Source organism: Eptesicus fuscus, chromosome 17 (genome assembly GCF_027574615.1).
Source record: "Eptesicus fuscus isolate TK198812 chromosome 17, DD_ASM_mEF_20220401, whole genome shotgun sequence".
Classification (NCBI taxonomy): domain Eukaryota; kingdom Metazoa; phylum Chordata; class Mammalia; order Chiroptera; family Vespertilionidae; genus Eptesicus; species Eptesicus fuscus.
This window is the reverse complement of record NC_072489.1, coordinates 39,897,286-39,924,814: the sequence shown is the minus strand read 5'-3', so window position 1 is coordinate 39,924,814 and position 27,529 is coordinate 39,897,286. Positions and strand designations below refer to the sequence as shown.

The 27,529-nt window shown below is 44.3% G+C and overlaps 1 protein-coding gene and 1 pseudogene across 1 annotated transcript in view; one reads left to right on the top strand and one right to left on the bottom strand.

Annotated features, from left to right (window-relative positions):
* Positions 1–27,529, top strand: part of PIK3AP1 (phosphoinositide-3-kinase adaptor protein 1) — a 95,908-nt gene that overhangs the window by 19,911 nt on the left and 48,468 nt on the right. The window lies entirely within an intron of this gene.
* LOC103288624 (60S acidic ribosomal protein P1-like) lies at positions 1,151–23,508 on the bottom strand (annotated as a pseudogene).

Genomic DNA, 27,529 nt, shown 5'->3' with positions numbered 1-27,529 from the left:
TGGAAGCCTTCAGGTTAAAGTTGGATAAACATCTGCCAATAATACTGTAGAGGGGATCCCTAAAGTCTCTTCCAACTGAGAAGCACTGCAAAATAAAAACCTGGACATGGTTGCTTTTCAGTTTTTCTTCCGCCAGTTATAGAATTGGTTTACAGTGCTAAATGTCGTGCTAACCATTTTATAATAATGATCTCATTTAATCTCAACCTATAAGATAAATACTGTTATTATCTCTACTAGAGGCCGGGTGCACGAAATTTGTGTCTAGATAGGGTCCCTAGGCCTGGCCAGCGATTAGGGCCCATTAGGTTCCCTGACTCCCTGACACCCCGCCTCCCTGCCTCCTCCTTTCCTCACTCCCTCAGTGCCCCACCGCTGCCGCTAGTCGCCCGCCATGTTCTGCACTGCCCCCTGGTGGTCAGTGCATGTCATAACAAGTGATCAAACTCTGGTCTCGCGGTTGAACTCCCGAGGGGACACTTTGCATATTATCCTTCCTTTTATATATATAGATTTTGCAGATGAGGCACAGAAACGGTAAGTTACTTTCCCAATGGCTTGTGGAAACTTCAGGTTTGCTCCCAAGCCTCTACTCTTTTTTTTTAAAAATATTTTATTGATTTTTCACAGAGAGGAAGGAAGAGGGATAGAGAGTTAGAAACATCGATGAGAGAGAGAGACATCGACCAGCTGCCTCCTGCACACCCCCCACCGGGGGATGTGCCCGCAACCAATGTACATGCCCTTGACCGGAATCGAACCTGGGACCTTCCAGTCCGCAGACCGACGCTCCATCCACTGAGCCAAACCGGCTTTGGCGCAAGCCTCTACTCTTAACCACTGCATTCAATGGCTTCTCAAAAAATATTTGTTTCTAGTCCCATTTGTACAATGTCTCTACCAGGTGTTCTCAAAATGTGATCCTCACAATACCTTCATCAGAACCATATGTTTTTTGTTTTGATGAAGAACCAAATATTTTGAACCTCATATTTTTGTAAATACTCATGTTTCTCATGAATAATTGAACACCACCTTTTTTTTTTTTTCCCAGTATTCATGCTCCTGGGCTCTCCCAGTTACTTAATGAACCAGACTGTCTGGTAGAACGGACTGGGTATATGTATTTTTGTTTTTTTCAACAGAGGTCAGCTTTTATTGACTGTGCTACAAAAGAGCTAGTTTAGTCAAGAAGACCAAAGCCCATGTCATCATCAGACTCCTCAGATTCTTCTTTCTTTGCTTCCACTTTCTTCTCCTCAACTGGGGCAGCAGCGGTGGAGAGGGCAGGTCCACCAGCCCCTACATTGCAGATGAGACTCCTCATGTTGACACTGACCAGAGCCTTTCCAAACAAGCCTGGCCAGAAAGGTTCACCATTTACACCAGCTGCTTTAACGAGGGCATTGATCTTACCCTCTGTCACCTCACTTCATTGTGGTTAAGGGCCGAGTAGATGCAGGCGAGCTCCGAGACGAGGCCATGGTGAGGGTGAGTGCTGGGTGAGCGCTGCCGGGAGCGGTGCTAGTCGCCGGATGAAGTGAGGGCTTCACCCCAACGCGGCCTTAGCTTCCTCGGAAGAATGAGCACCTTCCTGGCAGCTGGGGAAGGGGGTATATGTATTTCTTAACAAGCACCCTAGGTGATTCTAATGGGCACTAAAGTTTTAGAATTGGTCCATTGCTTTCCTGGGAAGGTTAGAGGGAAGATCAGATACTAAAAAGCCTCTTACTTATCTAAGCTGCTTAGACTGCTCTGAAGGCCATGGGGAGACATTGAAGGGCTGAAAGTCAGGGTTAACATGATCAGAATTGATTTTTTTTTTTTTACAGTAAGTTCAGTCTGGTGGCTAAGTGGGCAGGACTGGAGGCTATTTGTGTCTTCAAGGGTGATGTGGGCCTGACCTCAAACAGAGGCAGTGAGAATGGAGAGGAAGAGATACTTTGCAGAGATAAAAAGCAAGCAGAACCAGCAGGACTTGGTGCTAGATTGTAAGGTGGAGAAAGAGGACACAGCTTAGTGGGTGAGTTCAGTCCATAAGAATGAAAGATGCCTCCTATGGGACTGGCATGCATACAGAAGTCAGAAAAAAGCACTTCCAATGGGATGGTCAGTTGAAAACTTCATGGAGGAGATGGCACCGGAGTAGAGGGTTGGATTTCAGAGGCATTGGTGTGAATGGGAGGGAATGATGTCCCAGGATGAGGGAACACCCTGGGCAAGATAGAGGGGTAGGAAAGCACAGAATGTACTTTAATTGGAGCTAAGAAATGGTTGGGGAGGGAGAGTGGAGGGGAGGATTATAAAGATCAACTTGAGTCAGTGGGATAAGGACCTTCAGCGGAATAAAGAGCTTGTTCCCAATGAATACTAGACTTAGCAGAGTGCTCACTTCGTAAGTTACATAAATGCTTAATCACTATGTTGTACACCTGAAATGAGTATAATATTGTATGTTAATTATAATTGGAAAATTAATTTTTTTTTTAAAGAGCTTTGTCCCTCTTATCTCAGAGGGCTTTTTGTTGGTTGGGGCAACAATATGACCAAAATGGCTTTTGGAGAGACTGCTTCAGCCCAGTGACAGGGCTGACCCTAGTTTATTTTTATTTTTTTTAAATATTTTTTATTGATTTCAGAGAGGAAGGGAGAGAGATAGAAACATCAATGATGAGAGAGAATCATTGATCGGCACACCCCCTACTGGGGATTGAGCCCGCAACTCAGGCATGTGCCCTTGACCGGAATCGAATCTGGGACCCTTCAGTCTGCAGGCTGACGTTCTATCCACTGAGCCAAACCGGCTAGGGCTGATCCTAGTTTTTGAGGCAGCCTTTTCCCCGATGTCAGTTGGACTTAGAGCTGAATGCGTTTAGATCCTACTTATGTGAGAAAAGAGATTTTCTGATCCGATGTTATAGTAAACTAGTAGCCCGTTTGCACGAAGATTCCTGCAATAGACCTTCATTCACCTGGCTGCCTGCACCAGTTTTCTGCCGGCACCGGGGACCCAGGCCTTGGCTGTGGCCACCGCCTTCTGCCTTCTTTCAGGGGCGGGGCTTGGCCCGGCTGCACCCAGCGTCCCTGCTACCGATCGAAGGAGCCGACCCCCAGTGGTCTCCTGCGATCGGCGCAGGCTCCCCGCTGGCGCCCAAGGCCGGGCGGCTTTCCCGGCCTTGGGCTCCACCACACCCCAACGTCCCTGCAACGGTTTCCTGGTGGGCGTGGTTGATGGGCGTGGCTTGGTTGGTGGGTGTGGCTTGGGCGTAGCGAAGGTGTGGTCAATTTGCATATTTGTCTATTATAAGGTAAGATTTCCATAGGCTAGTGTATTTTGTTGAGATAGCATCAAATGCTAAGTTCCTCTGACATATCCTTGCCCTTTGATTCTTATCACAACCCCCCTTTATTATCAGTAGTTATTCACCCTACAGATCTTAGGCAGTGTGTTTGCACAGGCCTCGTCTCATCTGTGGTGTGGGTGGGGAATGATGGTCGGCTGGAATGACAAAGACTGATGCCAGTGTTGCCTGTTGAATAAACAGTGGAAATCCCAAGGGGTATATGTTGTGGGATTGTTTGTTCCTAAATCTGCAATAGCCTGTTGGCACAGAAATGGACGGAGTGGTGGTCAGGACATTGAATAGTTCTGGCCATGCAGCCATGCCATGCTGGGGGCGAATAGCCTGAAATCTATGGGTGCTTTTCTGGATGCTGTGAAATGCCGTTATGGTCTTAAGAAGCTGGGGAGAGCCCTGTCTCTTTTGTGTCTCTAGCCTTGACTCTACTGCCCCAGCCCCTCTTCTTTGGATTCTAGTATCCATGGTTTCTCCTCTCTCTGGAGTCTATGGAACTCATTTTGCTGGATATCCAGAGGAAACAGGCTTTTATCTGATCACTTTATGAATTTCGGGTTGGTTTCCCAGCCAGAGTGTAAATTCCTTAGGAAGAGGCCATGGATTATCCTTCTATAGGGTTCTCCATTTGTGCCTAGGGACAGTGTGGGCACACAGAGATTTTAGTAATGGCTTTTTGCTTGCTTGTCTGTTTGATTGAAGTCTTGGAGCAAAGATATTGTAGTTGCTTTCCTACCGAAGCAGCTTTAAAACAGAGTGATTACTCTCTCAGTAGGATCACAGCCATTATCTGTCACAATTGTGCATTGACTGCCTACATCCTGAGTTGTTGGGGGAAAAAAATGCTTTCAGAATCAAATGCAGTTTCCTATTTGCTTCAGGTGAGCCTGCTTCCCTCCCATTAATATATAGTCATTAAACACCCACTCAGTGAATTTAGTGAGGACTTGGTGCTATATTAGATGCTGCAGAGGCATTACGGATTCTGTAGAAAACATAGGCCCTCCAATCAAGAATCCACATGAGCTAAGCTGGCATGTGGGCACTGGTCGTTAATAGCTGGTTTCAGCATCTGGGACTTACCGCCCATTGGGAAGATGGGAGCATGTTTCAACCTTACCATTTTCTCCAGTGCTCCCTGTGCTGTTAGAACTAGCACCCTAGTTCCCTACTGCTGCATCAGGTCAGCATTTGAGCATGGAAAAGGAAGTTAAAAAGGCCCTGAATATGAAGGAAATCAGCTGGCTAAGGCAGAAAGTCTAAGATTTGGAGTCATGTGGGCCAAGGTTCTAGTCTGGCATTGGTAACCAGTTCTAGATTTGGGGGCAAGGCTCTCCAAGACTCCATTTCATCATCTGTAAAACGAAGTGAAAATGCCCACCTCCTGGGGCTATCTGGAAATGTAACTGACTCCAGGCTCACCCAGGCTGGTCTCTGCTCTTTTGTCAGCATCTGTCTGCCCAGCTTGTTCTCCCCTCTCTCTTTTCATGGCTATGTAAGCCCCGATCATTTCTTGTCACAGAAACAGTCTCTTTTATTTTTTAAGTTTTAGAAGTCTCTTAAAATTATAAAAGTAATACATTCTTGTTATAAAAATTTTTCTAACCATCAGAAGTCTGTAGAGGAAAGAGTAAAAATATTCATTTTACTTCCCCAAATCTTCATTCTATCCCATAAAGGTTAACTACCATAAACAGTTGGGTGTGTATCTTTCCAGACCATTTTAATGAATTTATATAACATTCACAGAGGCACTTTTTCACTATTAATAGAGTCATTGTGTACATATTGTTCTGCAACTTATTTTTTTTCAATGAATTGATCCTTTTCTAACACCTACACATGTGGATCTATATAATTTTTATAGATCTTCGTGTTTATTATGTAGCTTGCTTTTTATCTTAGCTCATCAACAACTGTCTTCTAATTGGCTTCTTGTTTCCATCTCATACCTCTCCAGCCCTTCCTCCACCAGAATGAGTTCTCTAAAATTCAAATGGGGAATCAATGACCATAGGATAGTTCAACGCTCTCTACCATCTGGGCCCTGCTGACTTCTGCAATTTTATAGGAGTACTTCTTAGATTTTTTTTTTCTTTTAGCAGCAGAAGCTTCTTGTCCTCTGAACAAAACCCATGTACACCCCCAATGTATTGAACACGGAGCTCCTGGGGTTCCCGTGTACGTATGTCAGGTCGTCTAGACCTCAGCTGGCTTGGGCACCCTCCCCTGTCACCCAAGCCCCATTCTCCATCCTGTTACATTTTCTGTCTTGGGGCATGTTGGTCCTTCTTGAGATTAGCCTCAAAAAGACCAATACAACAAACCTTCTCAAATTCTCTTTATTCATTATGGTCCTGCAACCCAATACTTAAAAAAAAAAAAAAAAAGCCATTGGAAGCTTTCTGTTAACCTTCTTTCCTGAAGTAAAATGAATTTCAGATTTTTGTTGACATGTCCTGAATGATTCTAAGATGTCCTCTCTCAGACATGGAGATTCGGAGAGCTCATGTTGTCACTTTTCTGTCCTTTTTCATGGTGAACACATGAAGCATTCTCCTGTTGAGCCTTTCTCTTTGTTCTGGAGTTATTATGTTTAGATCCCATGACCCAAAGACAGTGAGGTCCTTGAGAAATGAAGCGAGAAGACCAGTTAGAGGACAGCTGTCCATGAGCTAAAATAGGAAGCAAGCTGCAAAACAGAATATATCCAGCGGGGTCGGCCGTGTATCTAGCTCACTGCCTGGAATGTAGTAAATACTCAACAAACTTTTCATCCCTGGAGTGCATGTCAGGTATGGCAATTCCCTCTGCCATGAGGGTGAGGAGATGCGTTATTTCCATTGCAGGAGCTACGAGGCCCATCATTTGTTGTCAATCTAGTTTTAGAAGTGGCACCAGGGACCAGAGGGAGTTGAGGATGGTCAGCAGCCTTTCTTGCTGAACTCCAGTCTGGCTGCCTCTACTCCAACCTTCATGGACCTGAAGAGAGTTGGGGAGACTTGGAGGTGCTCTCTCTTTGCTAAATTCACACCAGTGACAGGTTTGTACATTGTAAGTTTGATGACCACTGGAATGACCACCCCAAAACCACACTGGGGTCATTGTAGATTCTATATTGCTCATCTAAGAAAAAAAATAGACATAAATAACTTGCAAGCTGAACTTTGTGGCTTTTGTGGATATATTTATTTATATTTTTCAAAAGAAGTTAAGTCTCCTGCCCTCAGATACTAAAAATGACATTCTTTGCTCCCTTTGACCACAAAAGCCACACATCTGCATCATTACCAGGAGGCTGTGTTGGGGAGTGCAATCTTCCTACTGATCTCTAACAAAGCAAAAACACACGAAAAGCCAAGAACTCCAGCGTTGGTTGCCTGTATTTACTGCTGAGACCCTTCATCTCTTATAAAGGACTTGAATCTCATCCTTGGTTTATCTTGTTAATTTGCAACATGATATACTGTCAGAGGGTGTCACCTCAAATGCTCCGATCTATGATTTCTGTGATCATATTTAAGTTTTCTACGTTTTATACTTCTTGGCACATCTCCCCCCTTAATATGGATTGTGTTTAGTTGGCTCTTATCTTTTTCAGACATTGGAAGTTACCCATTCTGCCTTAAATTTTGCCAGTTGTGCCTCAAAAGTTTTTCTTTTTCTTTTTAAAAAAAAAAATATTTTATTGATTTTTTACAGAGAGGAAGGGAGAGGGAGAGTGAGTTAGAAACATCGATGAGAGAGAAACATCAATCAGTTGCCTCCTGCACACCCCCTACTGGGGATGTGCCCGCAACCAAGGTACATGCCCTTGATCGGAATCGAACCTGGGACCCTTGAGTCTGCAGGCCGACGCTCTATCCACTGAGCCAAACTGGTTAGGGCTCAAAAGTTTTTCTCAAGATTGGTGACACATGTTAATTGGTTTTGAATTCATTGGATTTTCTTTTTGACTATTGCTACACACTCTCCCAGGTAACACAGAGCATGCATTTTCCCATTCCCCCTCCAGCACTGCCTGGGCTCCCCCTCCCATGGTCTGGAATAGTGGGACATATGGTAAAGTGCAGCTTGCCTGCTCCCAGGTCAGACTTCGTTGATGAACCAAGACATCTGTTCTCATTGAGTGGGGATTTGGCCTCCGCAGTGGTCTCACTCGGGATTCTAGGTATGCACCCCATTCTACTGATGTTGACACTTGAGAGAAAACCAGCATCCCTTGTCTGGCCTAGCACTTTCCCCACAAATGTTATTTCACTTAGTATGTAATATTTCTCACTTCTAGGCATATCAGATATCTTGGCAACTATTTGGAAATGGCCCTTTGTCCACCACCCTCCCCTCTTCTCCCTGCCCCTTCCTTTCCAGTAGCTGTCAGTGGTCTTGGATGGAAAAGAATGACTGGAAACCTTAAAGAGCTGTCTTTCATTGCTTTTTACAACTCCTGATTGGTAGGAGCGTTTGGGGGAGCCCTCTTTATCATTTGGGGTGAAATTCAGCTGTAAGTCCTAAGTGGCAGAATTGCATTGGGAGCAAGTCAGCTTCCAGGAATCTCAAAGTGAGTGTCCTCTGGTGAGGTGTACCAGTTCTTAGTGATAAAAGTGAACTATTAGCTATCAGTCTAGTTTCTGGTGTTGAGACCGGGATGGGCTTCATTCATTTCCTATATATATAGACACAACCTCGAGTGTTCATTCAGAGAAAATGCATTGAGAGTTTTCTGACATTTTGGTATAGGATAGTGGTCAGCAAACTGCGGCTCGGCTTGCAAGCCGAGGTTTGCCACTCTGTTGACTAATGAGTTTGCCAACCACTGACCTAGACTCTTGATTCCAGTAATTACAGGCTGTTGTTGTTCCTTGTGATTAAGCCCCTATCCCAGTGGTCAGCAAACTCATTAGTCAACAGAGCGGCAAACCGTGGCTCGAGAGCCGCGGTTTGCCGACCACTGGTTTAGGACATCTGCTATACCAAGGAATTAGAGAAGTAAAGATCTTGAGGTGTATAGGAGTAAAGAGATGAGTTCAAATGTCCTTTTGAAATTAGAATGTTCTGCCTTAGCTTGGGGTTGTTATCCTGGGCATCTTGCAAGAGATGGTTGTCGGACTTAGGAGGGAAGCCTTGTCTTTATTTTAACCATTTCCAACACAGGATCCGATCCTTGAGACTTCAGCAACATATGGCCACCAGCGGAGGGAGAAAGTATATGGTGTTGTCTAGAAACCACTTCAAATGTCTATTTTTAGAACATTTTTACATTCGGTTTGAATGTCGTTTTTCAAAATAGATTTTTAATGGTTATCTTCTGAATAGCTTGGATTTTCAACTAAAGAGAAAAACAGCTTTTTTCAAAAAAAGTAGATAATGTCAGAGGGGAAGAAGTATCTAATTCTGTGTGATGGTTGCTATGGTGATGATTGAATGTAAATTTCAGTTTATATAAAACCCTGTGAAGGGTTTGATTAGAGGCCAGAGGCAAGGCTTGGTGTCAGTTGGTAAGTGGCTAAAAAGCATCTATTAATGAGGCCCCCCCCCCAAAAAAAAAAGATGGGATGACACAGCTCTCTCTCCACCCAGGTGTCATGTCATCACAGACTAATTTTATAATGGTGACCAAGGCAATACAAATTAGAGCAGGGAATGAAAAATGATGCTTCTCTTCTCCCTTGACAAGTTTTTCTTTGAGGAAATGGAAGATGAGAGAGCTTCCTCCAGAGGAGGCAGGTCTTGCCAAGGTGAACTCCCATGTGCCAGTATCATTGGCTTTAAGTAGGCATTTGGTAGGGAAAGGAGATTCAAGCATCTGATATAGGAGCTGGGCTGAGTGACCTTTACAGACACTCCAACCACGATTTCCCATCTTTTGAGTGCTTGCTCAAACCAGCAAGAAGAAAAACTGAACAAACAAACAAACAGCCCTAGCCAGTTTGGCTCAGTAGTTAGAGCACTGGCCTGCAGACTGAAGGATCGGGGGTTTGCTTCCGGGTCAAGGGCACATTCCTCTGTTGCAGGCTGGATCCCTGGCTCAGGTCAGCGCGAGTGTAGGAGTCAACCCCTCCTCCCTCCCTTCCACTCTCTCTAAAAATCAATGGGAAAATATCCTTGGGTTAGTATTAAAAACAAACAAAAAAAACAAGCAAACAAACCCTGGCAGAGGGGTTAATAACATCATGTTACCCTAAAGCTTCAGGCATTAGAATTCTAAATGCACCTGGAGAGCAGACTTTTGCAATTTAATCTAAAAAGGAACAGTTAAGGATCAGTGAGTAACTGAGCTAACTAGAACAGGTGTTTGTTTATGTAAATCCTACTCTTCAGTGCCACCTACTTAATTCTTTAGTATTTATGTGTAGTTGCTCTAATAGTACCCCCCCCTATATTTATTTATTATTTATATTTGTGTGTGTATATTTTTAAAAGAGAAGATTGAGAAAGCATACCAATTGCTTTCCATTCATCATGTCTATAGAAATATGGCTCTTCAAGTCCAGGCAAAATGCCAAGTCATCACTGCCCACCTGGCTAATTGCAGACCAAAGCAATGAAGACAGGCTTAGTCAATCTATGCTCTGAACATTCAGGATAATTATCAGTGTCTCAGTTTCAGTTGCCCCTACGCATGTCCTAAGTGAAATTGGGAAGTAATTGAATTTGATCACTTTCTAGCTCTTTTTCCTTCAACCTTTTCCATTATAATTCACTGCTCAGCAGCCTCATGATTCATCGTCTTTATGTCCAAAGTCACCCACTCTGCCTGTGGAAACACCTTGATAGAGCCCTCTTTTTGCTCAACTAGAAATACTCCAGTTCCAGAATGATCTTTCTCTTCAACACTCTCCCAAACTTAGTTAAAAATCCCCTCTCCAGAGAGGCTGACCTGAGCATAACACAAGAAGGTAATTGGGTTAATGGTTATCCCTTAATGATTATCCTTAAAGGATTGTCTAGTGGAGTGCAGAGACTGTGGTCTCAGATTCCCTGCCCAGTTTCTCTCTGCCTTTGAGGCAAATACAAAAGTCAGATTTCAAATTTGTTTGGGCTGAATTATGTCCACCCCACCCCCACCCCCAATTCATATGTTGAAATCCTAATCATTAGTACCTCAGAATATGACTGTATTTGGAGATAAGGTCTTTTAAGAGGTCACTAAGGCGAAGGTGAACTCATTAGGGTAAACCCTAGTCCAATATGACTGATGCCCTTATAAGAAGAGATTAGGACCTAGATGTGTGTGCTCAGAGGAAAGACCATTTGAAGACACAGCAAGAAGGCAGCCAGCCATCTGCAAGCCAAGGAAAGAGGTCTCAGAAGAAACCAAACCTGCCAACATCTTAATCTTGGACTTCTAGCCTCCAGCACTATGATAAAATAAGTTTCTTATATTTAAGCCATCGCATCCGTATTGTTTTGTTATGGCAGCCCTTGCAAACTAATACAGATTTATAAATGGATAACATTTGTAGGTGGCTAGGTAGTTATTACACTGAGTGGCAGAATTCAGAATTATCAGAACAACCTGATTAGAAGAATTATTCAGAATTATCTTGATCTAGTTCAATGTGGATGATCCTAAGTTCTGCTCCTAGGTCCATAAAAGCAGTTCAACTGACACAGCATGGCAGAAATCCCCCGTGGCATTAACTGTGAAAATGAACTGCAGGTTATAGATGACTACTTGATTGATAAGGAACCAACAGTATGATGTTGCCACTGAAAACTATGACTACATTAAGCTACATTAATAAAAATATAGCTCCCCAATCTTGGAATATTGTAATTTCGCTGCATTCTACGATGTATGGTGTTTCATTCTGGGTGCTACCTTTTTACATATGACTTATGTATTTATGGTTTAAGACAGGGCATTCACACCAGACAGCTATTGTGTTGGCTACTGTCATTTTTTTATTCGACAATTTAAGGGAAAAGAGTTCAGTGCCCCTGACTAAATAGTCAGGCATTGCATATTTAAAAATTCTTGCAGCACACCAGTTGAAAATTTCGGTAAATAGAGAAGTGGAAAGAACCTGGGGCCTTGATGATGTCATTGGGCCCTTATATTAGCTAACCCCCAAATCTACCCAACGGCTGTACTTTCTGGTCTGAGAGATAAATGTCCTTATTGTTGAAGGCGTTTTAAGTTGGGATTTCCTTTACTGCAGGAGAACCATTTTAACAGATTCTACAGGGTTGGCCAAACATAAAAATGAGCTTTCACAGATAATTCCAAACGCCCATCAGTGGAGTAGACCCTTTTAAGAAGGGAGCTTTTGTTACAAAAAGTGTTCAAATAGAAGTTGATGATGATTTTTAAAAATCCTTTATTGCGTGGAATTTTGCTCTAACTTATTCTTAAGTATCTTTTAAGCCCTGGTGATCTAATACCCTATATAATAAAAGCCTAATATGCTAAGTGTCCGACCGTTTGACCGGTCGCTATGATGGGCACTGACCACCAGGGGGAAGATGCTCCGATGGGTAGGTTAGCTTGCTGCTGGGGTCCGGCCAATCAGGACTGGGCGACACAGGCTGGACACACCCTGGAGCCCTCCCGAGGTCCCTCCTAAGCCGATAGTGTACCGGTGGAGTCCCTCGGCCTGGCCTGTGCTCTCTTGAAATCCGGGACCCCTAAGGGGATGTCAAGAGCCAGTTTCAGCCTGATCCCCGCAGGCCAGGCCGAGGGACCCCACCGGTGCACAAATCCGAGCACCAGGCCTCTAGTTCAAAAATAATTCCTTCTAAGGTGTGACCATGAAGCTGAATCTTTCCCCAGGGCATTTGCATTATCCCCTGTGTAGTAACTCCACTGAAGCTTTTATTAGTAAAATGTGGAGGTGGGGGAGGTTTCTGTGCAACAGAGCCTTCCAGGTGCTCTCTGCCCACTTCATACCAGCAAGCCACTCTCCTCTCCCCCTACAGGGGCTGTCTGGCACGCCCACCTTTGGAAGGTTGCTGAACCTTGACCAAAGGGGAAATCAACCATATTGTGACTGCTGGATTTGCAAAACACCACATACAAAGGGACTCAAAATCCCGGAGAGGAAGAGTGCCCGTGAACAGGGTCCTGTGGATTATGGGTATTAGTGGGAGGGGCACAGGTGCCGAGGAGAGTGGCAGACAGATAGACAAAAGGTTGCAAGGATGACAGGGGAACAATTTTCAACCTGCCTGAACTCAGGCGCCCTTTTGACAAATGTCCCCTTCCATGGTTCATATTATAAAAATAATAGTTTTAAAAAGTTTAAATACAAAATTACATCAGAATATTGACTAAGCTTTAAGAGCTACACAATTTCTCCACTCTAATTCATTACTCTGGCAGGACATTTACAAACATTCCCACCTCCCCTGTGAGAAGATGGGAATCACTAGAATAGATTTTTCTTGATTCTGATCCCAATGTTGATCAGATTTCTAGCGGTTCCTGTAATCAATGTAAAATAACAGTGAAGACGGTATTTTGCGCTCATGCTCTGGACTCAACCACAAAGTGTGCTCTCATGCTGCGGTCTCATACCATGCCTAACCAAACCAGGCTTGTGGGGGAGAAATGTTTGCAGAAGATCGAAGGACTGCACTTTGTGTTTAGTGGGGTGTCATGCACAGAGTGGCAGGACTGGCCAGGGCCTCCAAAGTCAAATTGTATTGTCCACTCTGTGTAAACACGGAGGAGAACAACTGAGAACAGGGAAGTGACTCATCTGGGGTTAAGCAGTTGATGGATCGTTGAGAAGTAGGAAGGAGTGTGAGAACCTTAGGTTTTACCTCAGGGTATAATTTTCCTAAGAATTTGGATATGCAAGGAAACAGCATCTGATTAATTTTTTAAAAAATTACTAAGAGGACCCTCGCTGGTTTGGCTCAGTGGATAGAGCGTTGGCCTGCAGACAGAAGGGTCCCAGGTTTGATTCCGGTCAAGGGCACATTCCCGGGTTGTGGGCTTGATCCCAGGAGGAGGCGTGCAGGAGGCAGCTGATCAGTGATTCTCTCTCACCATTGGTGTTTTTATCTCTCTCTCTCTCCTTCTCCCTTCCTCTCTAAAATCAATAAAAATATGTTTTTAAAAATTACTGAGAGGGATTAATGTAAAGAAGAGGCAAAGGTGGTGTCAAGAGGCTGATGACTTGTCAATATTTTTTGTGTGTAAATGGGGCGAAAGGTGACCCAACCATGGTTTGTCTCTGGTGATGGGAATTCTCTGTCCCAGACACTGGGCGTGCCTGGTGTCAGGTGGCCCAGTGCTTCTCTAGCTCTGGCTGGGGGGGCCCATGGGGAAAAGCCACGTTCAGAGATGGGCTTAGTTAGTGTTCATGTTGGAGGCTGACTGAGCAAGTGGCCGGCCTGTTTCTGTTTCGTGGCTTTACTTCCACTTCAGAGAGTGACCTTCTGGTCCCTCAGATGGGAAGGCCCAGTTCAGCTTTGTTGGGAGGGTTCAACTAGTTCCTGTATTTTCTGCCTTCTGCTTCCCAGCCTCAGGCTGAAACAAAGCAGTTCCAGGGTTGGACTCCTGTGCCAACACAGAAACTTAAAATTCCCCAGTAAAGTTCCTGTTAAAGTGGAGACTACTATTCTAGAAGTACAGCTTGATCAGCTTTCTTAAGCCGTTAATTATTAAACAAAATCAATACTTTTTAGTTCAAGTTTTACTCTTTTTGATTAGAAAAACTGAAAGTCATTTATTCAAAGACAAAAACCAAACCAACCGCCTCTAACCTCCCTCTCCTCCCCCCCCCCCCCACCCCCCCCAGCTGAAATCCCCAATGTGTGTTTTTGGTGACTCTCTGGGAAGGGAGGGATTGCAGAAATGGCCTCTGAGGTGATGGAGGAAGAGGTAACAGTGTGGTTTCCAGTTTGTCTGGGGGCTCCTTTCCTTTCCTTGTAAGTTCTTAGTTACTGCCACCAAGGCACGAGGGTCAGCAAGGCTGGGAGAGGCCTGAGCCAGCTGACCTGAGGCAATTACAGCTTTCATGGCCTCAGGTCATAGCCAGGCTAAGAAGCTGATAACTCTGTGACTCCAATCAGATATACCAGTCAGAAGCCAGCAGTAGCCAGGCGATGGCCAATACCAGAATGTTGGCCAAGGCTTAAAAAATATTAAGGTCACAGAGACAAAAGCAAGCAGAATTCCAAAACAGGTGCAGCATAGCAAGGAGCCCAGCAATGGCCCTCTTCTTGGGGGAGGGTTGCCTGGCCACGCTTTCCTTGGAGGACTGACAGCTGCCAGGGGACAGCTGAGGACCCTGCAGACAGACAGCGGCTCACGGCAGAAAGGAGAGGGGTTTGTGGCTGTAGATGGATTCTGACACAATACAACCCACCTTGACCTTCCCTCCAGGAAATAGCCCAACTAGGAAAGCCCCTGTGACCTTTAATTTGTAGACAAACTGGTTTGGTTGTTTGAATTGTGATATTGCCAAACCATGGTTCCAGGCTTATGTTCCATGTCCTTGGGGTAGACATAAAACTAAAACACACGTGTGCAACAGTGGGGGCTGCTCTCATGTCCTAATTGCTAATAGAAGTCCTTCATTATTAATAATAATAATGGTCGGGGATATGGCGACTGCCTTTCATGGAGCACTTACTGTGGGTTAGAGTGTTTGACAACAATTCGGAGAGGCTGGAATTATAATTTCCATTTCTCAAATAAGGAAAACGAGGCTTTGAGAGGTTGAGTAACTTGCCTAAGGTAACCAGCAGGTAAGAACTGAGATCAAGTCTACATTGTCTGTGCCCCAAATTCCATGTGTTAAGGATGACCCTGTATGCACCTGGCAGACCCCTAGCTGCTGGGGGTGGAATTGACCAAGGGCCCCAGGGCTGTGCTGTGAAACCATCACAGCATTTGACCAAGGCCGCACTTCCCACAGGCGGCTCCCATCCGATGACTGAGCTCAGCAGGGACACTATAGCAGGTCGGCTCCTGGAAGACACGGGTCTCCAGTGGTCAGCTTCAGCTTGAGGATCCCTGACAGATTTGCAGAACTTTCCTTAGACAGCTCAGTGGTCTAGGACCCTTCCACCCATCCTGCCTCCCCCCTCTTCTTCATTTGGACCCGGATCATCTGATAGGTCTCCCAGCCCTCCTCCCATTTTCTGTCTCAGGCATTTTCCCTAATAAAATCTTTGCATTTTAATCCCACTTTACTGTTTGCTTCTCAGAAAACCTGGACTAACACAGTGCACCATGGCGAATTTTCAGGGCAGCTGAGTTCAGCCTGCTAGCATGAATTGGGAAGTTACTTTCCTGTGCCCTCCAGATTCCACACTAAAAGCCACAAGGTGTGAAGCCTTGCTGGGGTCCTTCCTGTGTTGTCCTTTCTCTCTTGTTAGTCACTTAGGTGGTTGGTCTCATCTCATCCATTGATCCAGCTATTCATGCAAGAAGCATTTATTGACTTCCCACTGTGTCTTAGGCTCTGGGGATCCAAAGATGAATGTCAGGGACTCTGCCCTAAGGGGAATCACAGTCTGGTGGAAGAACAATTTGGCCAACAGATAAACAACAGTAATTGCTAATGACTCTGAGTTTCTTCTCTGCCTGGTGCTCTTTTAAGTGTTTTATAAGAACCAACTTATTCTGTACTTACAACTATTATATGAGGTAGGTGGTGTTTTTATCTCCATTTGCAGCTGAAGAAACTGAGGCACTGGTGGGTGGCAGTTAGAAAGTGGCAGATGTGGGGTTTGAACGCAGGCAGAGCCCTTGAACTGATTGCTGTGCCACGCTGCCCCTTGCCCTGCTGCCTTGTTCTAAGAGAGTGTGACCGTGTCTGGGGAGTGCAAGCTTCTACTACAGCAATAACTCTGAGCCCAAAGCAGCTTGGTTCCCACTTTAAAATCCTCATTGGCTGACACAGTGAGAACGATCTTGCTGGGTTATCCAGTGGAGGCAGAACGCCGATTATGTTGTAGAGAATCACGACTCACTGCTCCTACAAGGAGGTGGCTGCATCTCAGCTGTGTCCTGTCTCCTTGGCTCTCTGGAGCATCCCTAGGCTGCCTGATACTCACTTCCTGGGCCCATTTGATTGTCCAGCTCTGGACTATGGGAAGCAGAGGTGCCCACCTGTCCCTTTCTACATGGAGCATCATTTCGTAGGAACTCTCCATTTGGTAAATGAACAATAACAAAAATAGCAAATACTTAACGTTACCTAATTCTTTTCAGTTTTCAAAGGGCTTCTGTGTGTTTGTCATTTCGTCCCAACAAGCTTGTCGCAGGCCAGACAGGTATAAATATTCTCATTTTAAGGAAGAGAAAACTGAAGCTTAGGAAAGTCCTGATTACCCTGGTAAATGGTAGAGTTGGGACTTTAGTGCAGGCCTTCTGTGGCCTCGCTGACTGCACCGTCCCAGAACCCCTCAGTAGCTGCATATCTGTTGCTAGGAAATATTCTACTAAGTCTTTTGAGCCTTGCCTTTAGTAGCTCAGGTTTTAATTACTGGGTCCAATCAGCAGCCCAGGGTTAAAGAGTTTTCATTTTGGCCCGTAATTGTTTAAGTCAAATTTGGAGGGCCATCTTACTGTTTCGTATCTCTTTAAGCGATCACCCAGGAGGCTCACGTCCCCACCCCAACTTGACCATAATGTGAAGCCAAGTACTCCTTTCATGGTGAGGAGTGAGAGAAAGTTACCCTTCCTAGAAATGGAAAATGAAACTGACCAGTCCGATTTCATAGTCTCAGCTGGTTAGAGTGCTAAGGGTCAGCAAAAGCGGGGGCAAGAAAACACCCTCTCAGCCTTTCCTGGAAGTTTGAAGGTTGAGTGGTAGAGAGACAAAGGAAGGGGATTTTCTTCACAATTTCCTAAGCTCACTTCTATTCTCAAGAGTTGCCTTTGACCTCACAGTTCTTGGTTGAGTGAAAAGGAACCGCATTTTTGTGGCCTTCCACAAATGAAGCCCATTTGTCTGTCCTGACACGAGTAAAGCCAGGCATCAGTGTCTGTTTAGATTGGAATTGATTCCTGAACCAGGAAACTAAAAAGAGGCTGTTTAAAGACTAAGTTATTAATGGCCTCATCACAAGCCTGGGCCAGGCCTTTTGAACAAAATTTACATAGAGAGAGGAAGCACATTTATAAGTGTCGGAAAGAGATGAAGAAAGAGGAAGCCTTCACCGGGGCTGTGGTATCTACAGCTTTATTAGCAACACTGGGGTTTCCTGAGCGACGAAACAGGGGCCTGCAGGCCCCCAGTCCTGAGAGTCCTAGTGGAGCACTTCCTCCCCAGGGGTGGCCTTCGGAATGCAGGTATGAACAGTGCTCCTTAAGGACCTTGGCAGACTTGGCCAATGAAGCTGTGCTTGGCTAGAGCAGTCCCAGAGATGCTGGGTCCAGGAAAGAGGTGGGTTTCTGTGGAACCCATTTCCCATGGCGAGGCAGCAGAGTTTTCCGCAATCCTTCCCAGATTTATCCCAGAGACTAGTTGAGGGAACTTCCATCTGTGGCCAGGAAGCTGCCCACCCAGGAGAATTATTTCTCCATTGGGGTCATGTTTCCTGAGATCAGCTTTTCCTTCAGTCTGGGAACTGGTTAGAAGATGGGAACCTTAAGTTCTAAATGTGGTTCTATCATTAGACCAGCAGCTAATGACGTGGGACTCATCAGTTTCCGTCCTGACCCCCCAGTTTTTCCTGGAAAATGGAGGTTGTCACATCTGTCACATGTGCCTGGGGACCGTGAAAGGAGCAAATGAGAACAAGTTAAAAAGTTCTGAGACACTGGGTGGTGTCAGAATTCCCAGTAACCCTTGGCTTCTTGGATGAGAATGGAGTAAACTGGATCTAGTTATCAGGGAAATTTCCTGAAGGTTGAAGTTGGGAGAAGGTTAGAGGGCCCCAGCCCTCTGGGAGGGTGGGGGGTGTGCAGACAGATTTTTGTCATTGGTGGACAACACAAGTTGGTTGTCATGACAGTCTCAATGTGGGGCTATTTTTATTCAAGCTGAAGAGCAGGGTGGGTGAGTTGGGGAGGGGAAGGAAGAACCGTCATCCTTTGCTTTACAACAAAACAAAACTAACACTTTAACTAGTTCATTTAGAGCAACTAGGTGGGGGCTGGATAAAGGTCTTAGAAGCCTGAGGTCTGCTCTCCTCCTTTCTGCCTTGCTCCCTTATCCTGAACTTTAAGTGTCTTGAGGGACGATCACGGGGATTACCTGGTGAATAAAAAGAGAATAGCTCCTTGTGTACATGCGCTGGAAAAGACTGGGGAAGATTCCTGATCCAGAATCCTCTACCCAGCGCTGCAAACCCACCGATGTGTAGTGCAGCTGGGCAACCTCAGGAATCTGCAGCTGGCACCAAACATCTGGATGGCAAAGCAGGTTGGATATGACAGGTGAGCCAGCCTGTGTTGGGAAAGGAAGTCAGCATGGCCTTGTGGGAGGAGTATATTCAGTTCTTCCTCCCTTCTATTCCTCTCTTCTTGTTTCCAGGGAGACAGAGTGGCACCATGAGTTTATCTAAAGCCTGAATTTGATATGTGTCTACAGGACTCTGCCTTACCTTTCTGGCAAATGATGGTGATGATGATAATGAAGGTGACAAGGACAATTATTCATGTCACTTTAATGAGCTCACTCTAATGCCACTAAATAATCACCTCCTCCGTCCCTGGCTTTAGTGCCTGTAAGAATGTGGAGGGAAGGGTTCCGGTATTCTACTGACCCTCAACTTCATTCTGATTGATAACTGTATGTGCATTTGGGGGTAGCTGGTTACTTGTGGGTTGGGTATACTTGTCACTGTATTGGAACCTTTTTGAATGAAAGGGGTTAGTTGGATGGGAAATTCAATACCCATTAACCAAGGTGGGTAAACAAGGGCGAAGAAAGACCCAGGGTGATGACTAAAATGAAAATGAAAAAGCAGTTTTGATGTTTGCCAGGAAGCTGGGGGGAGAAGGGGGATATTGAAACTCAAGATCTGAGCCCCACCATTGCCAGCCTTTCACCTCCCCCCTCGGTACCACATGCCTTGACAGTGGAGCAAAAGCTCCTTCATTTGGCTCCTTCATTTGCAGTTTGGGGACAAGGCCAGGTCTGAGGTCTCCCTCGTGCTTTCTAAGGACACAATAGACATGGCATTGATTTTCTTAGCTACTAGCTGGTGCAAACAAGATACACAGTAGGAGAAATGCTTGATATACTTAAGAATCATTATTCTAAGCATTTTGTGAACCATGCTTGTGGTACACTTGCGGACATCAGGTTCATTATAGCATCTTATTTGCTCCTGAAAGCGGATAGAGCAAGATGTTGGCTTGGTAACACTTTGTTAGCCACCAGCTTGCTCGGAGTGTGATGTATGATCAGCCACTCCCCTTCTCAGTTCTGACCCAGATTAACAAAAGAGCTGATATATCCTGTTTGTGTGTCTGGAATTATAACAAAAACAAGCAAATAAAATTCTTCAGCCTTTAAAAAAATAAAACTACGTTTTCTATATCTATTTTTTAAAAATACGTTTTTATTGATTTTAGAGAAAGAGGAAGGGAGAAGGAGAGAGCAAGAAAAAATATCGATGAGAGAGAGAAACATTGAGCAGTTGCCTCCCATATACCCCTACCTGGGCTCAAACCCAAAACCTGGGTAGGTGCCCTGATTTGGGATCGAACCATCAACTTTTCAATGCATAGGTTGACTGACACTGAACCACCTGAGCCACACTGGCCAGGGCTAACTATCTATATTTTTAATCTTCATCCGAGGATATGTTTTTATTGATTTTAGAGGAAAAGGAAGGGGGAGAGAGAGAGTAACATCGATATGAGAGAAAAATATCAATTGATTGCCTCTCATACATGCCCTGACCGGGAACCAAACCCACAACCTAGATATGTGCCCTGAATGGGAATTGAACTGCAGCCGTTTGGAGAACGGGATGGTGCTCTAACCAACTGAGCCATCTAGCCAAGGTCAATCTATATTTTATAGAATTTCTTTTTCTCATGAATACTCTTTGCAGGCACATCTTTGACATACAGTCCAACTCCTTGACTGGTATTCGGGGTCCTGTCTGACACTGAGGCTCCCCTTCCTTTCTCATCCCTCACCCCAATCTAGAAGATGCCCCCGCTTTGCTTCCCGTAGCCCAAGCATACCATTTGCTCTCGGGCCTCTGTGTCCTTAATCATACCTTTACCGCTGCGAGCAAAGTCTTTCTGACCCCACTGCAGCCTTCTCTGTGCCTTTCGAGATTCTACTTGCCACTTCTTTGGGGATGTCCTTCCTTCTTTGTTTTTTCTCGTGGCCATAAACTGCGTTTTATAATTCCCTGCTTATTTCCCATAATGTTTTATTTTAAAGTTATTCTTGTTCTTATTTGTTTCTGGAAGTGGGAAATAATCTATTTCTCTCTTCTTTGGTCCCCCAAAATTAGTGAGGACAGAAATGTTTTTTAGGCAAGGCTTTGAATATTTGTTATTCATTGATAGGCAATACATATTTGTTGAAGGAATAAATAAATGGATTATGAGTTATTTTATTATTTTAAATAGAAAATATACCTTTTTCACAGAAGGGTAACCTCAGTACCCAAAAGCTATTTGACCTAATTGAAGTAAGTTAACTTATCTTCTTTATCCTTCAGGAAGTCTTTCTCAATTTCACAAAACTTCTATCTCAGCGCTTTCTAAACACTTAGAAACATAACTCGTTTCATCAATAGTGATATTTATGGTCTCATCACACAGGTTAGTGCTTGCGGGGAGGGCATCACACAGTTCTCAGTTTCTTTACGTGGAGCGTCGTCTTCCCAGTTCAGCTGTAAGCTCCGTAAGGCCCAGGCTATAGAGAACACGCTCTTGGGATCCCCCATGGGACCCATGTCATACACGTTCAGTAGACACTTGCTAGGTGATGAGGAAGCTCAGGTTTCAGCACATTTTATGTTGGGCTTTGAGAGAGTTGTTTTATGACTTCATCCTTGTGGCTTAGTTAGATGGATGAGAATTATAATAGATGAGAAATTTTATTCCGAGTGGAGCAGCCTTCAGAGGTTTCTCAGACTTCAGGCTCTCTATATTCCTGCCCCATCTGTGCAATGTTAAATTTGGGTCCCGGACCCGGGATGCAAATGAAGAGGGAACATGGCCCCTTTCATTTGTGGACCCCTTTACCTAGGTTGCTTGTCAATTCATTTCTTCCTTCTTCCAAGAAATCTTGAATTTTCTCCACTTTCTCTTGTATCAGCCACACTAGAAATTCTGGACATAAATTGGTGATCTCCTACTTAATTTCAGCCCAGAGACACACATTTCCCTGTCTGGCCCCAATGACCATTTCTGTTTTATTCCATTTTTGGCTAGATTGGTGAAAAAGTCTTAATTCCCAGTTGAAATGTAATCTCCTTAATTTTCTTCTCTGTTCACTTTCTTTTTCCTTGGCATCCAAAACTCAGAGAAAATAAATCAGTATGTTTATGCTACAGGCTGTCTTTCCCCTCTTCCCACCTTCACTTTACCTTATTTTAAAAGTCACTAATAAACTTTGCTTATCAAAATGGAGCAGTATAGCATAATTCCGCTTTTCTCAAACTTCAGTCATATGAGAATCATCAACATGGTTTTCAGTTTATTTGTAACAGCTTTATTGAAATATTTATGTGCCATGCAATTCACCCATTTATTTGCTTATTTTGAAATATGCTTTTATTGATTTTTAGAGAGGAAGGGAGAGGGATGGAAGCATTGATGTGAGAGAAACATCATCACCCAGCTGCCTCCTGCAGGCCCTGTACTGGGGATTGAGCCCACAACCTGGGCATATGCCCTGACTGGGAATTGATCCGGTGACTTTTTGCTTCCTGGATCGACGCTCAATCACTGAGCCACACTGCCTGGGCCAATACACCCACTTAAAGTAGTCAATGAATTGGGGGGGGGGTGTATTACATTATCAATTTTTAAAGATTGTGGCAAAATATATATAACATGTTTGCCATTTTAACCAATTTCAAGTCTACAACTCAGTGGCATTAATTACATTCACAATGTTGTACGACCATCAGCACTAACTATTTCTGGAACTTTTCCATTGTACTATTTACAGTATTTTATTTGTCAATTTATTTTAAAAGGAAACGTTGTCACTATAAATGAAAAACCAGTCTCTTGATATAAAAAGGTAACTATAAAAATAAAACAGTGAAAAGTAATGTATTCAATTCTACTAGATAATCATGCCAACAGAAGCCTGTGGGCTTATGGCCTGTTCTGTGATGCAAAGAGGATATGCATGTTAAAGAGGAATTAAAGGCCCCCTCTTGCCCAATGGAACCTTTCTTCTTGATATAAGTGGGATTAAAAGAAGTGAAACAGGACCACCTTCTCACACTGCTTTCTCAGTATCCCCGAATGTTTGCCGTACACTTTATTTATTTATTTAAATTTCTTTATTGATTAAGGTATCACATATTTGTCCTCATCCCCCCATTCCCATCCCAAACCCCTCCCCATGCATGCCCCCACCCCCCTGTTGTCCGTGACCACTGGTTAGGCTGATATGCATGCACACAAGTCCTTTGGTTGATCTCTGCGCCTTATCCCCACCCTCCCCTACCTTCCCTCTGAGGTCCGACAGTCTGATCGATGCTTCCCTGTCTCCGGGTCTGTTCTTGTTCATCAGTCTATGTTGTTCATCATTTCCCCTAGATGAGTGAGATCATGTGCTACTAGAAATACACTTATAAGAACCGAAAATGAGACACTGCTGTACACTTTAGAATCATGTCCTGTACCATCAGGGTGTGTGGCTCACACTGTGGGAAATGCTGTCAGAGTGCGTGAGAGCATGGATTTGGGGGTGAAATTTCCATACAGCATATACTGTATGACTTGGACAACTGACTTAAATTTCTGTGCCATAGATTTCTCATCTGTAAAATGGGCAGAATGACCAGTTCCTTAGTTGTGATAAAATAGGATCCCATATGTCAAGGATTTTGTATGGGATATAGTAAATGCTCAACAAATAGCCACTGTGGTCGTTTTAAAGAACAATCTTTATTTATACTTTTCCCCAAAGTGTAGCATTACCTTAGAAGAGAAGTTAGCTTGTGTACTCGGAAAACACCTCTCCAGAATCAGCACATGCCATTCTCTTGTCCTCCTTACCCTATCCTCCCACAGGCTGCCAGGAACCATGGTTCCAGCTGAGTGCCATCAGCATGCAGGACAGAGGCGGTACACGCTGGCACTGTGGTCTGAAAGTCAATTGGAAAGTAGGAGAGCGCAGCCTTGGGTCAGAGGCCCCTCGAGCACACAGGACTCTAGCTGGACCAGTTGGCTTTTGGTGCCTCTTGACTTAAACCCCATTGGTGAAATGTGCCTGTTGGCCCTGGTGGCGCGCCACGGTATACCTAACTAAGGCGGCCCCACCAGGCATTGGTAAGTGGAAACCCACATCAAGTCTCCTGAGCTGCCGTCACAACCCAGACCAGAAATAGTAAGTGACGCTGCTTCCTGCCCTGGACCACATTAACCAAGGAGGCAGTGCAGACACCTGGGGCAAGTGCCTGCTCTGCCGCTTGCTCGCTCGCTCGCTCGCTGCGTGACTTAGTCAGGTCACTTCAATCCTTCAGGCACAGTGTTTCCATCTATAAAATGGGAATGGGATAGTGATTTCTACCTCACAGGGTCATTGTGAGGATTAAGACTATTAAATAGTCATCACCATATTCAGTAAATGGTAACTTTTATTGTTATCATTATTAGTAATAATATGCTGCTTCATGTGGCTGGTTGTGAATCCAAGTGCATACATATCGTTTTATTTAAAATTCATAGTTGTTGGTTTTTTTTAGATCCAAATAATATATAGACTCCCTTGTGGAGGGGAAGAATTATGAACCTTTAGTTGTTGACAGATTATTATGATGCCATTTAATATGTAAAAACATATTCAACTTCTTATGCTTACTGCTCTTTCCCAACTCCGAAAGCAAAACAAATGAACAAGGTACAAATAGAGGTATAAAGTAAAAGGCAAACTGACCACATTCATGTCATAGACGATGCTGGATTATTGGAGCAGCATCATGAACGGTGCATGAGGCTGTTGTGCTCACAGATTCTGCCGGGTGGGGGGTTGTATTTGGGGACTTGGCTCTCCCCCCACATTTCTCCATGTGTAGTAGTGTGCGGGAAACAAATGCCTCATCTACATATCATCTTGCCCCGCTCTTCTTTCCTCATTAGTCCCTGACATTCAGCGTAGCATGACCTTAGCTGCAAAAGGATTGCAAACACACACATGGGCCCCACAGTCCTGTGGCAGGACCCAGTTATCACGTGGCCATCCAGATAATCTGGAATATCTTTGCATTTGCATCCCACTTTAAAGGCATTATTATTATCGAAGTGAAAAGCCCAAGCACAGATTCTCATAGGGACTGTATCTGAGGACTTCTGGCCAGTTTGAGAAATATTAATTCACATCCTGCCAAATCTCCAAAGTATTTGAAGCACGCTTCAATATTAAACACAATATGAAGAAGAAGGGCCCCGGCCGGTTTGGCTCAGTGGATGGAGCGTCGGCCTGCGCACTGGAGGGTCCCAGGTTCAATTCCGGTCGGGGACATGTACCTTGGTTGCGGGCACATCCCAGTATGTTGCAAGAGGCAGCTGATTGATGTTTCTCTCTCATCGATGTTTCTAACTCTCTGTCCCTCTCCCTTCCTCTCTATAAAAAAATCAATAAAATATATTTAAAAATATGAAGAAGAAGAGAAATAGGCAAGACCAAAGACCTTGGTCTTGAGAACATAGTAGCCGTTAAAGACCAAAATTGTCACTTGGCAGCAAGGGCAAAAGGTGAAACACACCGTCCTGTTAGCTTGTTCTTACTGTCGAAGAGAAAGCAGGCAAGCTCTCTGAAGGGATAAACTTTTCCTGCCACTGGATTCTAAGAGTGTTTGCCACGTGGGTCCTTTATTCAGCCTTTGGGGAGCTGAATGCACAAAGAAAGTCTTTTTCTATAATATCTCCACAGTATCTCTAGATCTCATTAAAGCCAGGGTACGTTGTTAAATTTTAAAGCGTGAGGATACTATTGGTATCTTAATGATATTTGATATTGGGGAGTATCCTTGGGGTTTTCAGAATGTTTTCACTCAAACATGTAAATTTTGAGTTTCAGGACAGCAAAGGTGGTATTGTCTTCAAGGTGGTGAGGGGTTGAGAGGGGTCTACATCCTATATAATAAAAGGCTGATATGCAAATTGTCCCTTCAACTGGGAGTTCGACTGGGAGTTTGACCAGGGGGTGGAGCTGGCTGGCCAACCGCCCATAGCCCCTCCCCCTGGCCGCCCCGCCCCTGATTGCTCCCCCCCGCCATGGGAAAATAATATTTTTTCATCAGTTAGGTTATTTTCTGATTTTCACTGACGGTAAGAATGGTTTAGCAGAGGTCTTGGCTCATTATCTTTCTCTACATTTTGAACACTCATTTTCCTCCGCAAGAGAGATTTTTGGAAGTAGAATTATGTGGCCAAAGGTGTGGACATTTAAAAGACTTTCCCTTTCTTGGTATATGGACACATGGCTTTCCAGAAAGATCATAGCCGTTTATGCTTTTGTTAGCATCAAATGAGAGTATCTGTCCTACCTCACCTTCAAACATTTCCTTATTTGAAAAGGTAAAATAGCAGTATGTTATTTGTATTTATTTGTAACTCCATGGTGATTAGTGGTAATGAATGATGTGTGTGTGTGTGTGTGTGTGTGTGTGTGTGTGTGTGTGTGTAGAGAGAGAGGTAATTTGTATTTCTTTCTTTGTGAATTATCTACTTATTGGGCCTTGGGTGTTTTTAAAAAGATTTCTATGATACTTAATATATATGTAAAGGAGATTTGTTCCTTGGCATATTTATTTCAAAGTTTAACCAGTTTGTGATTTGCCCTGGGATTTTTTGGTAACAGCTTTATTGAGACATAATTTACATAACACAACTTACCCATTTTAAAGTGTACAATTCAATGATTTTTCAAAATGTATATTTATTGTTGAAGGTATTGCAGATGTTTCCCCTTTTCCCCCATTGACCCTCTCCACCTCACTCCCGCAACCCCCAGGCCTTCACTGCACTATTGTCTGTGTCCGTGGGTCATGCATATATGCGTATGTTCTTGGGTTAATCTCTTCCCGCCAATATATATATTTTTTTGTATAGTCACAGGCTTGTGCAACTATTGCCACAACTAACTCTAGAATATTTTCATCACCTCAGAAAGAAACCCCATATCCTTTAGCTATCATTTCCTGAACTCGCCCCACCCAATCCAAGCTCCTCAGTCCTCAGCAGCCACTAATCTACTTTCTGTCTCTATAGGTTTGCCTGTTCTAGACATAGCATATATTGGAATCATATGATATGTGTGGGTTTTTTTGTGGCTGGCTTATTTCACTCAGCATAGAGTTTACAATGTTCATCTATATTGTAGCATGTATTTATATTTTATTCCTTCTCTATGTCTGAATAATACAATTCAACAGTTGATGGACACTTGGTTTTCCCCACCTTTTGGCTATTATGACTAATGCTTTTATAAACATTACTAGAGGCCCAGTGCATGAAATTCGAACACGGGTAGGGTCCCTAGGCCTGGCCAGCAATCAGGGTTGATCTGTGGGGTGACTGGCGGGGCGATTGGGGGGACCTCCACTGGCACCCGCATAAGCCGGCTTAGCGCTGTCCGCTCGCTGGCCTTGCCCCCCGCCGCTGCCACCGGTCACCTCCCTGGTGACCAGCAGGGCAATTGGGGGGTGGCACCCCCCACCGCCACCTGCTCACTGGCTGGCCCTGCCCCCACTGCTGCCACTGGTCGCCTCCCTCTGTGGGGCAACTGGTGGGGCAATGGGGGGGCCCCCTCCCCACTGGCACCTGCCTTGGCTGGGGGCAGCTCCTACATTGAGTGTCTGTCCCCTGGTGGTCAGTGCGCATCATAGCGACCGGTCGTTCTGCCGTTCTGTCAATTTGCATATTAGGCTTTTATTATGTAGGGTGATTGAGTTTTTATGTTTTTACATTTTTGTTTAATGAAGTTTTAAATTCATGTTATCAACTCTATTGCTTGTTTGGATTGTATTTCTTCATGTGTTTAAGATGAACAGATCTTTCCCCAAACCAGTGATAAAGCTTTCAACCACATTTTCATCCTTTTAAG